The 9,232-nt window shown below is 36.4% G+C and overlaps 2 long non-coding RNA genes across 5 annotated transcripts in view; one reads left to right on the top strand and one right to left on the bottom strand.

Moving 5' to 3' along the window:
* Positions 1-484: 484 nt before the first annotated feature.
* Positions 485-9,232, bottom strand: part of LOC135306118 (uncharacterized) — a 23,283-nt gene continuing 14,535 nt past the window's right edge. For 2 of the 4 annotated variants that reach the window (XR_010366977.1, XR_010366968.1), the window contains exon 5: positions 485-4,246. This is a non-coding gene — a long non-coding RNA (uncharacterized LOC135306118). Of the gene's footprint in view, positions 4,247-5,429; positions 7,385-9,232 lie in introns of those variants that run through there. The other 2 variants (XR_010366970.1, XR_010366969.1) reach the window with 2 other exon arrangements.
* Positions 6,489-9,232, top strand: part of LOC135306128 (uncharacterized) — a 24,302-nt gene continuing 21,558 nt past the window's right edge. The window contains exon 1 of the long non-coding RNA XR_010366980.1: positions 6,489-6,555. This is a non-coding gene — a long non-coding RNA (uncharacterized LOC135306128). The remainder of the gene's footprint in view (positions 6,556-9,232) is intronic.

Raw genomic sequence — 9,232 nt, 5'->3', positions numbered from 1 at the left:
GCCCCATTCAACCTGGCCTTGAACACTTCCAGGGACAGGGCATCCACAGTGCCTGTGGGCAACCTCTTCCCGTGCCTTATATCCCTCACAGTAAAGAATTGCTTCCTAATACCAAATCTAAATTGACTCTCACATTAAAGCCATTCCCTTTGCCCTATTACTTCAAACTCTTGTAAAAAGTCCCTCTCTATCCTTCTTCTTGCCATTTCAGGTGCTGAGAGGCTGCAATAACCGCTTTCCAGAACCTTTTTTTCAGTCTGAACAGCCTAACTCCAGATGTGCTTCAGCCCTCTGATCATTTTTGTTTCCTCCTCTGGACTCATTCAGGAGGAATGACTGGACTCAGGTCCATGTCTCTCCTGTACAGAGCACCCCAGAGCTGGATACAGTGATCCAGGTGAGGTCTCACCAGGGTGGAACAGAGGGGCAGAATCCCTTCCCTCTCCCTGATGGCCACACTGCTTTGGATGAAGTCCGGGACATTATTTGCCTTCTGGGCTGCGAGTGCACATTGCTGGGTCATGTTGAGCTTCTAGTAAACCGACAGAGTTTACTAGAAGTAAACTCTGTCGGTTTACTAGAGTAATTTTCCTCAGGCCTTTCTTCAGATTATGGATTTGGGTTGACAGTATGATACTTTGCATCCTGAGAATGGAATTTTAGTTCCATATATGCTTAGACAATGTGTAATAAGGAAGACAAGGACAATGAATGAGTTATTGTTGATCACAAAGGCACAAAACAATACAGTAAGATAATGATTTAGAACAGAGCAGAACTGGGTTTTCTGTTTTTTGAAAAATGCTACCGTTTCAGATCTAATTTATACTTCTAAAACACAACAAAAATAAAACAAAACAGGAAAAATGTCTGAATTGATTTGAGCTAATAGTAACAAATGTGGTAGAAATAAGATCTATTCTCATGTAGCTTTTTTCATTTTTTCTTTATATTTATATTTATATATATAAATATATATTTAAGTGTGCATGTATATTGAAAAATGCCTATTTTCTTAAAATGTCTCATAACTTCAGAAACTAAAATTATTCTTTCTGGAAGGTAACTAATCAATATGAATGAAATATGTCAATAGTATTGAAAACAATTTGGAAAATCAGTTAATGATTCAAGGTTTTCCAAAATATGTTAGCAAAAAATAGAACTCTTGAGTGTTTTTAATAATGGTAAATTGAAAAAAATGCGCTCATCATGGAAAAGGCTTTCTCCTATTCTTCCCCTCTTGCTGACCTCCTAAATATAGAATCATAGAATATTCTGAGTTGGAAGGGACCCTCAAAGGTTCTTGAGTTCAGCTCCTGGCCTGCACAGGCTGTCCCAAGAGTCACACCCTGTGCCTGAGAGTATTGTCCAGACCCTTCTTGAGCTCTGCCAGGCTGGTGCTGTGACCACTCCCCTGGGAAGCCTGTTCCAGTGCCCAACCACTCTCTGGTTGAAGAATATCCAATATTTCTAATATCCAACCAAACCTCCCCTTACACATATGTATCATATATCTGGTAATACAATCTGGTATAAAGATGATAACATGCAGAAACTTGAAAGATAGCACATTAAGCTGAAGAACTGTGTTGTACTTGTTACCTGAGTTACAGATTCATCTGAAGCAAGTAAATATCATCAGTTTTATTTTTTTGTGGTTCTTTCATAGAGCATTTTTGAGTCAAATAGTGCTCCATGGAAGGCGCAACCCATGCAATTCCATGGATCCACCAAGTATGCAAGACCTCATCTTTTTTACTACAGCATGGTTTGGACATTCTTCAACTAATTCCTTGTTTGTACAGATACCCCTCTGCTCTAAACTACTTTTCTTTGAGAGATTCATTTGTCCATAGCACTGCAATTTTGTTGTGAGAAAGTGTTGGGACAGCTGTTTGTGCTATAAAACATTCTTTGTGAAGAGTGTGCATCAAATTTAGGAAGGTGTTGGGTTTTTTTACTCGCCCCCAAAGAAAAAGTGTAAATATACATAACTTTGCAGAAATTTCTTGCTGTGTTGTTGTTTTAGTCATGTCTTTCAACAAATAAATAACTTCCAGAACTGCAAAATGCATTTTCTGAAGCTAGAGAAAAAGAGATTTTTACCTTAAATACGAAAGTAATCCATTCTGACTATTTTCCATGTACTGATAACTTTCACTAGCTCCTTGCATGTGAATTAAGACTGCCAATGTGTTCTGGTCCTAATCCTACACTGCCGAAGAAAGCAGATCTTAACTGAGTCTTAAAGGAATTTGAAAAAAAAACTTTTCTGAAGTTGCCATCAATATTATCCTCATCTTTGTTTTTTTAATTATAATATTAGCCTTCAATATTATAATTCAAAATGGGCTTTTCTCCTGACTTCTAAATTCTGTTCAACCTAGTAATTCCCAAACTTTCATGCTTGTGATTCATATTGCCATGGAAAGTGGTTTAGCTGGCTTATGAAGTTTAAAAGGAAAATCTGCAAACTGCCAGTGTCAGTGCAAGCGTTGATCTAAAAAGAAGGATGGGTGTTTGAAAATCATTCTGTGGCTGGAAAATAGAGAGCTACTAGATTAAAAGTCAGGAATTAAAAAAAAAAAAAAAAAAAAAAAAAGCTTAGAAAAACAGGCTAAAAATTTCAATACATCAAGCAAACATTTCATTCCTTACCAGACACAATGGTACAAGGATCTCTCAGGTGCCTGTAATAACATTCATGATGGCACTGCTGAATATCTTCAGAAGAAAAATCATTGATTTCTTTTTTGGGAAGGAAGGAAGCTGGGAGGACAGGCAAAGGGGATAACTGGTGTATAATTTAACAATATTTTTCCTAGCTCAGTGTAATTTTTGCTTTCTCTGTGCATCTGAGAGCTGCTATCTTATCATTTCATCATGGCACACTGTTCCACTATGTAATGTGGTTATGCAATGAAATGTCAGTTTCACCTAAAAATGGAAAGTTGTGCCACACGCCCATTTTCAGCTAATAAGACTTCCCTTAGTTCATGTAACAGCTTTCCAAGGCAATAGGAAGAGATGAGCTTAGCTGAGTACTCTTATATATTATTCACATATCTAAAAATATAGAATGTTTACCTCATAAGTTTTGAATTCCACATTTTCTAGAGTAAAAATGTACTTAATCTATTAAAAATATTTAATCTTTATTTAGAATAAATGAGGGTTTTTCTCCATGGCTCTATATTCCACAGCCTAGAAAACAGGAGTGTGCCTTGCTACTTAATATATTTACCAACATTGACTAATCAATGTAGAAGGTGACATTGCATGATTATGTCTCATCAAATTCTGTCTCATCCAGTCCTGTGCTTGATGGAGGTAAAATCTGAAAATGAAAAATTCTTTCCCTGACAGCCTCCTTCATCCTTTCTCCTTTTTCCATTCCTTAGGGCTGAGCTGTGTGAGGGTGCATAAGGAATTGGGTCAGCCCCAATTGTTTCTCACTAAAATGTTCAGAGTCAAAAATGAAATAAACCTGTGGCAGTTTTGCTAAAAGGGGGTGTGTAATGTATGCATTTTTCATCTGTACTTCTTCATTTTCTAAACCATTTCTAAACTCATCCAAGGAAGAGTATGACTAATAAAGCTGTACCTTTCCTCCCAGTTTTTATTAGACTTAGTGTAAAGAATGTGTCAGTTTTGTGGATCCGGTTTGATCTAGGTTTTTGAATAAACTGTAGGTTTATTCAATGCCTAGGAAAATTATTGTGTAACTTTCTTGTAAATATTCATTGCTAGTATGGGTTATGAGTACTGAAATAATTAAACCAATTCCAGAATCTCCAAGAAACCATATTTCAGTGTTGTAGTAGAGGGAGCAGGAAGAGCGACTGTAGATTTTAACACAGCTCAAACATGGATAAAGCTATGGATAAAGTTATAGATCATCCTCTCTGCAGGTTCATGGAAGCCTTGCATTTTCTCCTGTCCTTTGTGAGTAACTTTCATGATCTTTCTTTTCTTTAAGTAGTGTCTTTATTGCATTGAAGGCATTAATTAATTTCTTTAAGATGGTAGGACTGAATTGAAGTAGGATGGCTTAGTGCATCGAAGTCCTTATAGCTATAAGTCTCTTGGGTTTCACTTGTTGCCAGTAAAAATCATTTCAGGTTCTTCCACAAACTGTGACTACTGCTTTTTCTGGGTGGCAGAAGCAGGAGGAGGTTCAGGAAGAAAGAACAGAAGACATACTGCTTGCATGGGGTGTTTCTTACTTCTCAAGAATGTCATGCTGCAGAAACACAAAACTTCTATTATATTCTAGTCTACATTCCATTCTACTTCTTTTTTTTTTTTTTTAACCACAGAAGGAGACATGCATTATGCAATGTTACATACATACACTTACCAGTAAGGTTGGATATCTTCACTGTTGTAGAGGGAAACCCTGCCAGGTCAATCAGTAGAATTGTCACCTTATGGTGAGAGTTGTTTTCAAAATCATAGAAATAATGTGTGTATATAAAGTCAAATAAATAATGTGTATATCTACATATATATATACAGAGACCACTGAAAGCTGGTTTTGCATGCCTTTGATATACAGGTGAGATTCTGAAGACTCAATTTGAAGAAAGGCTTCCTACACAAAGTTACTCAGGACCCCCTTTTGTACTGCAATCTATTTCAGGTTTAATATGAGATCTTTGGAGCTTTAATTTTATTCCCTTTTTTTTTTCTTTTCTTTGAAGCAGGAGAGTACACACAAGTTTTTCATTATTGTTTATCATGTGTTTTGCACACTGCCTCCCCATAAAGAGGTGAAGAATATGGACCTTCAAAAATAATTTTCTTACTTCTATTTCAGCCTAGTTTTATTTAATTCCAAATAAGGTCTGACTGAACATTGCATGGACTAGAATATTACTGAAAATGGAAAAGCACTCCAGTCTGTTTCTGTGCTGTTTAGTCTTCAGTTAGAGCTGGTGAAACAGGGAATTGCCCTTTTATAGACAACCCTGAGTTGTGGAGTCTTTGGTTTGTTTTACATTGGAAGTAAATATCAGCAGTTTGGAATCACTGGCAAAGGTTAACAGTCCATTTTGGCCCCTCTCTCTGTTGGAGATCCCAAACACCAGATGGGTGTCTGTGCATCTGGGGAGCTGGAGAGCTGGCTCAACCCTTTGAACCAGCCAGCCGGACACACAGAGCCCAGAGCTGTGGCAAATCGAGCAGCCAGCAAGAGGATAAAGCATTTGGCCAGCAGAGAATGGTGGAAGCTGTCAGGAAGTCAGGAGCTGGGCAGCAGGCAAGCTGGGCAGGAGCCAGCTGTGCTCTTGGCCAGCTGGCCAGAATCTCTACTTGACGGCTTCCTATGTCACCAGATGATTGCTTGTCATCCTGCTGAAAGTCATAAAGCCATTTTGCAGTTTAGAAAAAAATGGGGAAAAAAAGATTTATTTTGTGTTATTTTATTTCTCATGAAAGGCTAAACTTTCCAGCTTTTCCTCAATACTAGAAAATTTATAGAGATTTGCTAGCATTTTAAAAATGGCAATTAAGAATGTAATACAGGCCCAGATCCACAGCTTTGAGGAATCATCTGTCTTTAACACTTGTAGAACTGGGAAGATGTAAATAAATTTTTGATACATTAGTTCATATTGCAGACTTACCTGCAAAATAGCTTGCAAATATAGCCACATATAATAGCTCAAAATCATCTGCCTAGATACTTTCTGCTTGCAAATTCTGTATGTGAGCTGAATGTAAATTTGAAGAGTCATGATACCAGAAAAATGAAAGGTTGCTTGAAAATTGATACAATAGTTTAATATATATATTATTTTTCTTTCTGTGGACAAGTCTGATTTCTGTAAATATTTACATAAAATCACTGATTGGGCAAAATTGTAAATGGTAGCTTTTTTAATTAGACCTAATATACAGAGTGAGGAAAAAATGGTTCTTAAGTCCTTTTTGAGGTCTAAATTAGAATCAGTGAGCTTCAAAGATGAATACAATTTTAAATCCATTATCCAGCATGATTCGTGACAAGCATTTATTGACTAGTCAGCACTCCATATTCAGCTGCTTGAACATTTGTAAGAACACACTGCAAACCTGCAAACTCAGCTAAAGCAAAGTCACATACACTTCCTATGTGCAAAATAGTTGTGGTAGTACTTGGCAAATTACATTAAAGTATTTTCTTATAGTATTAGGTTTAAACTCAGCTTTGTGCCTGGAGACTGCAGCTACAAGTCTACCCAGATCATTCTGTATGCATGGGAAAGGTTAGAATGAGACGGAGATTTCTTTGGAGTATAGGGCCCAAATCTAAGGGAGCTGTGGCAAGTTTGATTAATCACTTAGCATCCTACTTCATAACTATTACTTATGGTTTAAGAATAACTGCTTTCCTTTGTCCCTGCTGCAGACTGGAATATAGAGATATGTGGTGCATGCTGCACATGCAGGGACAGTTTCTGTTTTAATCTTTCTCATTTACCTGCAGATTCTCTTTAATATGAGACAAACTGAAGAGGCTGATTCCAGACACTGAAGCTTTTTTTCTCAGTGATAGTGTGAGCTTATAAGGTTAGTATTATTGTTGTATTTTGCTTTATAATGTTGTTCAATTTTATTATTATAGTGATGTTTAAATTTAGTAATGGGTTCATTTGAAAATAATTTATGACACCTGTTTTTGGTTTTTTTTAAATATTCTTCATATGAAACAGGTAAAAAGGAACTCTAACCCAGTTTAAATCTGGAGTCCAGTTATGTAGGTCAGTCATATGCAGCTGGTGATTCAATACAAGTCCACAGCTCCAGTGTTAGCAATGATAATCTTTTTGTCCACTTTGGTAGATAATAATAGTCTGACTAGAGCCATCTGTCAGAATGACTGACATGAGCAGGTTCTTAGGGTAGCAAAAGAGACTCATTTGTTTTTTCTGCCACAGCCTTGGATAGTTACCTGTCTCGTTGAGAGATCTGGGAGCAGTAGATATTGTCTGACCAACAAGGGGAAACATACCCCAGACATGGTTCTGTATTCAGGACCAGCAGGCAGGAACAGGTCTGGTTTTCTATGACTCACATTCTTCCTCCTCCTCCTTTTTCCACTGTGTTCTTGTCTTTGGGATGGCTGTGTTCTGCTTTGCCTCTTTTGTGAGGTTGTGATATGGCTTTGATTTCAAGTTTAGGTTTTGCCCATATGTTTCCATTAAGACAGAAGTGACTCCCACCAATTTTTACCTGTTAGATTGCTAATGGCAGTCTTGTAGTAGCTGAGAAATTGCTGTTTGATTTCTTCATCTTATGTATGTTTCAGACTAGTGTAGTAAGAAACAGTTTGCATTATTGCAAGTAGAAGGGTAGCCTGAATAAATGTTAAGTCTTTGAGAACATCGGACACATCTTCCTAATAAAAAAACAAAAGCGTATTCACTGAACTGGAAGCAGGATATAACCTATTTGACTAAAGAATTCAGTCATTAATGGGCAAATAAAATATATTAGCCTTCTTTTTGCTATTTGCATAAATGGTTTTATTTACAAAGATTACGGTTTTATTTACAAAGCACAGAAATGCTGGAAAGTTTGCACGAAATTTTAAATAATGTGTTTTAAAGTAAATTGCAGCATATAGAAATGTGACTAAGGATAAGCATGGTTCAGAGTTCAGACAACAGACAAGTATCTGACATCCCAAAGTGAAAGTTTATGGTTTATTTTTATTCTAATCTACGCTTGTGAAAACTCATTGGTAGTGGCATACAAGGCATGAAAAAAATCTAATTAAAAATTAGCCCAGTATTTTGTGTTATCTTCCTAACTATGTTTTATGGGGTTTTTTGAGCTTTTTTTTTAAACTTGTAGTGGTATATGTTGTTTAAACAAAAACCTGATGCAATCAGATATATTAAAAGTGAAATTCAGAGCAATCCAGGTATGATTTTCAAAGCTGCATTCAAATCTTTGGAGAGGCTTATTCAGTTTGTGCAGAAACTTCAAACTGCAGCCTCCTACTAATTCAGCATCAGGTGGGTTATGTATAAGAATTCAATATTTGGTATCTATTTTAAGTTCTGCAATTTAAAACCAACAGCAATTAAATATACATTAATATACGTTACTCTGGGGTAGAACTTGTTATTCATAAATTATGTGAAATTAACTTTTGCATATTTGATTAATTAAAGGTTAACTTAGAAGAAGTTATTATAGCTATTGATGAAGTTGATGATTGTCATGTTTAGCCCTATTGCCTTTGCATTAGCCTGGTTAGTTTTCTACAAATTCTAGTTATATGTTTAATACTCCTTTTAAGTGACCTTTTCTACAAGTTCTAGTTGTGTATTTGATACCTCTTTAAGTACACCATTTCCCAGAGGCAGAGACAGCATATCTTCACGAGCTACCTTCTAGGAGTTATTTTGGCCCCTGACCATCAGTCTACAACTGAGCACCTTGGCAACAAGAATTTTAATGAGGAATTTTTCTCACCTTTAAAACCATGACATCACTCCAGTAATCTGTCACCTAGCAACAAGCCAACCATTGGCCAGAGAACATGACATCAGGAGCACTTTTACCAATCCTACTATGCCTTGGAGGCTGAACTGTAGGCAGCCATGGGAGGAGCCAAAGGAGATAAAAGCCCAGACACAAACCCAGAGGGTGCTTTTTGCTCTTGGTCTAGCAAGTCCTACACTGGAATTATAAGACCAAATCTCTAATTAGAGATTTTATAGAAACAAAAGCAGTGTAGTGGGATCTCTGCTCTAGGGCACGTAGCCTACTTGGCTTTTAGAGTCTGTAATTCCCTGAATTCCCAGGTTAGTAATTTTTCTTGAAAATTAATTAACTTTTTTTAAATTATCTTTTTATAATAAATTACATTTTTATTTAAATCCAAGAGTTGTCTCCATTCCTAACAGAACCAAACAACAATAACAACTACAACAACAAAACAAACAAAAAACAAAACAACAACAACAACAACAAACCAACAACAAAAAAAACCCCAACCCCAAAAAACCTCTATTACACCCTCAGGAAGCCAAATACAAAAGATAACTTCCTGTTGCTTGTGTGAATTTTTGAAATAAAACTGACAAGTCACAAAAAAAAAAAAAATAAAGCACCAGTTGCTTTCATATCGAATCATTTCCTTTTTATACTTGTATCTGTTATCTTTCAATACTTGTTTTAATGAACACTTGCTTCTAACTATTACGTACTGAGCAGGTGTCAGTTTTTTTTGGAT

The sequence above is a fragment of the Passer domesticus genome, chromosome 1, assembly GCF_036417665.1.
Source record: "Passer domesticus isolate bPasDom1 chromosome 1, bPasDom1.hap1, whole genome shotgun sequence".
Lineage (NCBI taxonomy): Eukaryota > Metazoa > Chordata > Aves > Passeriformes > Passeridae > Passer > Passer domesticus.
The sequence above is the reverse complement of the archived record's forward strand: the minus strand, read 5'-3'. Positions and strand labels throughout refer to the sequence as shown.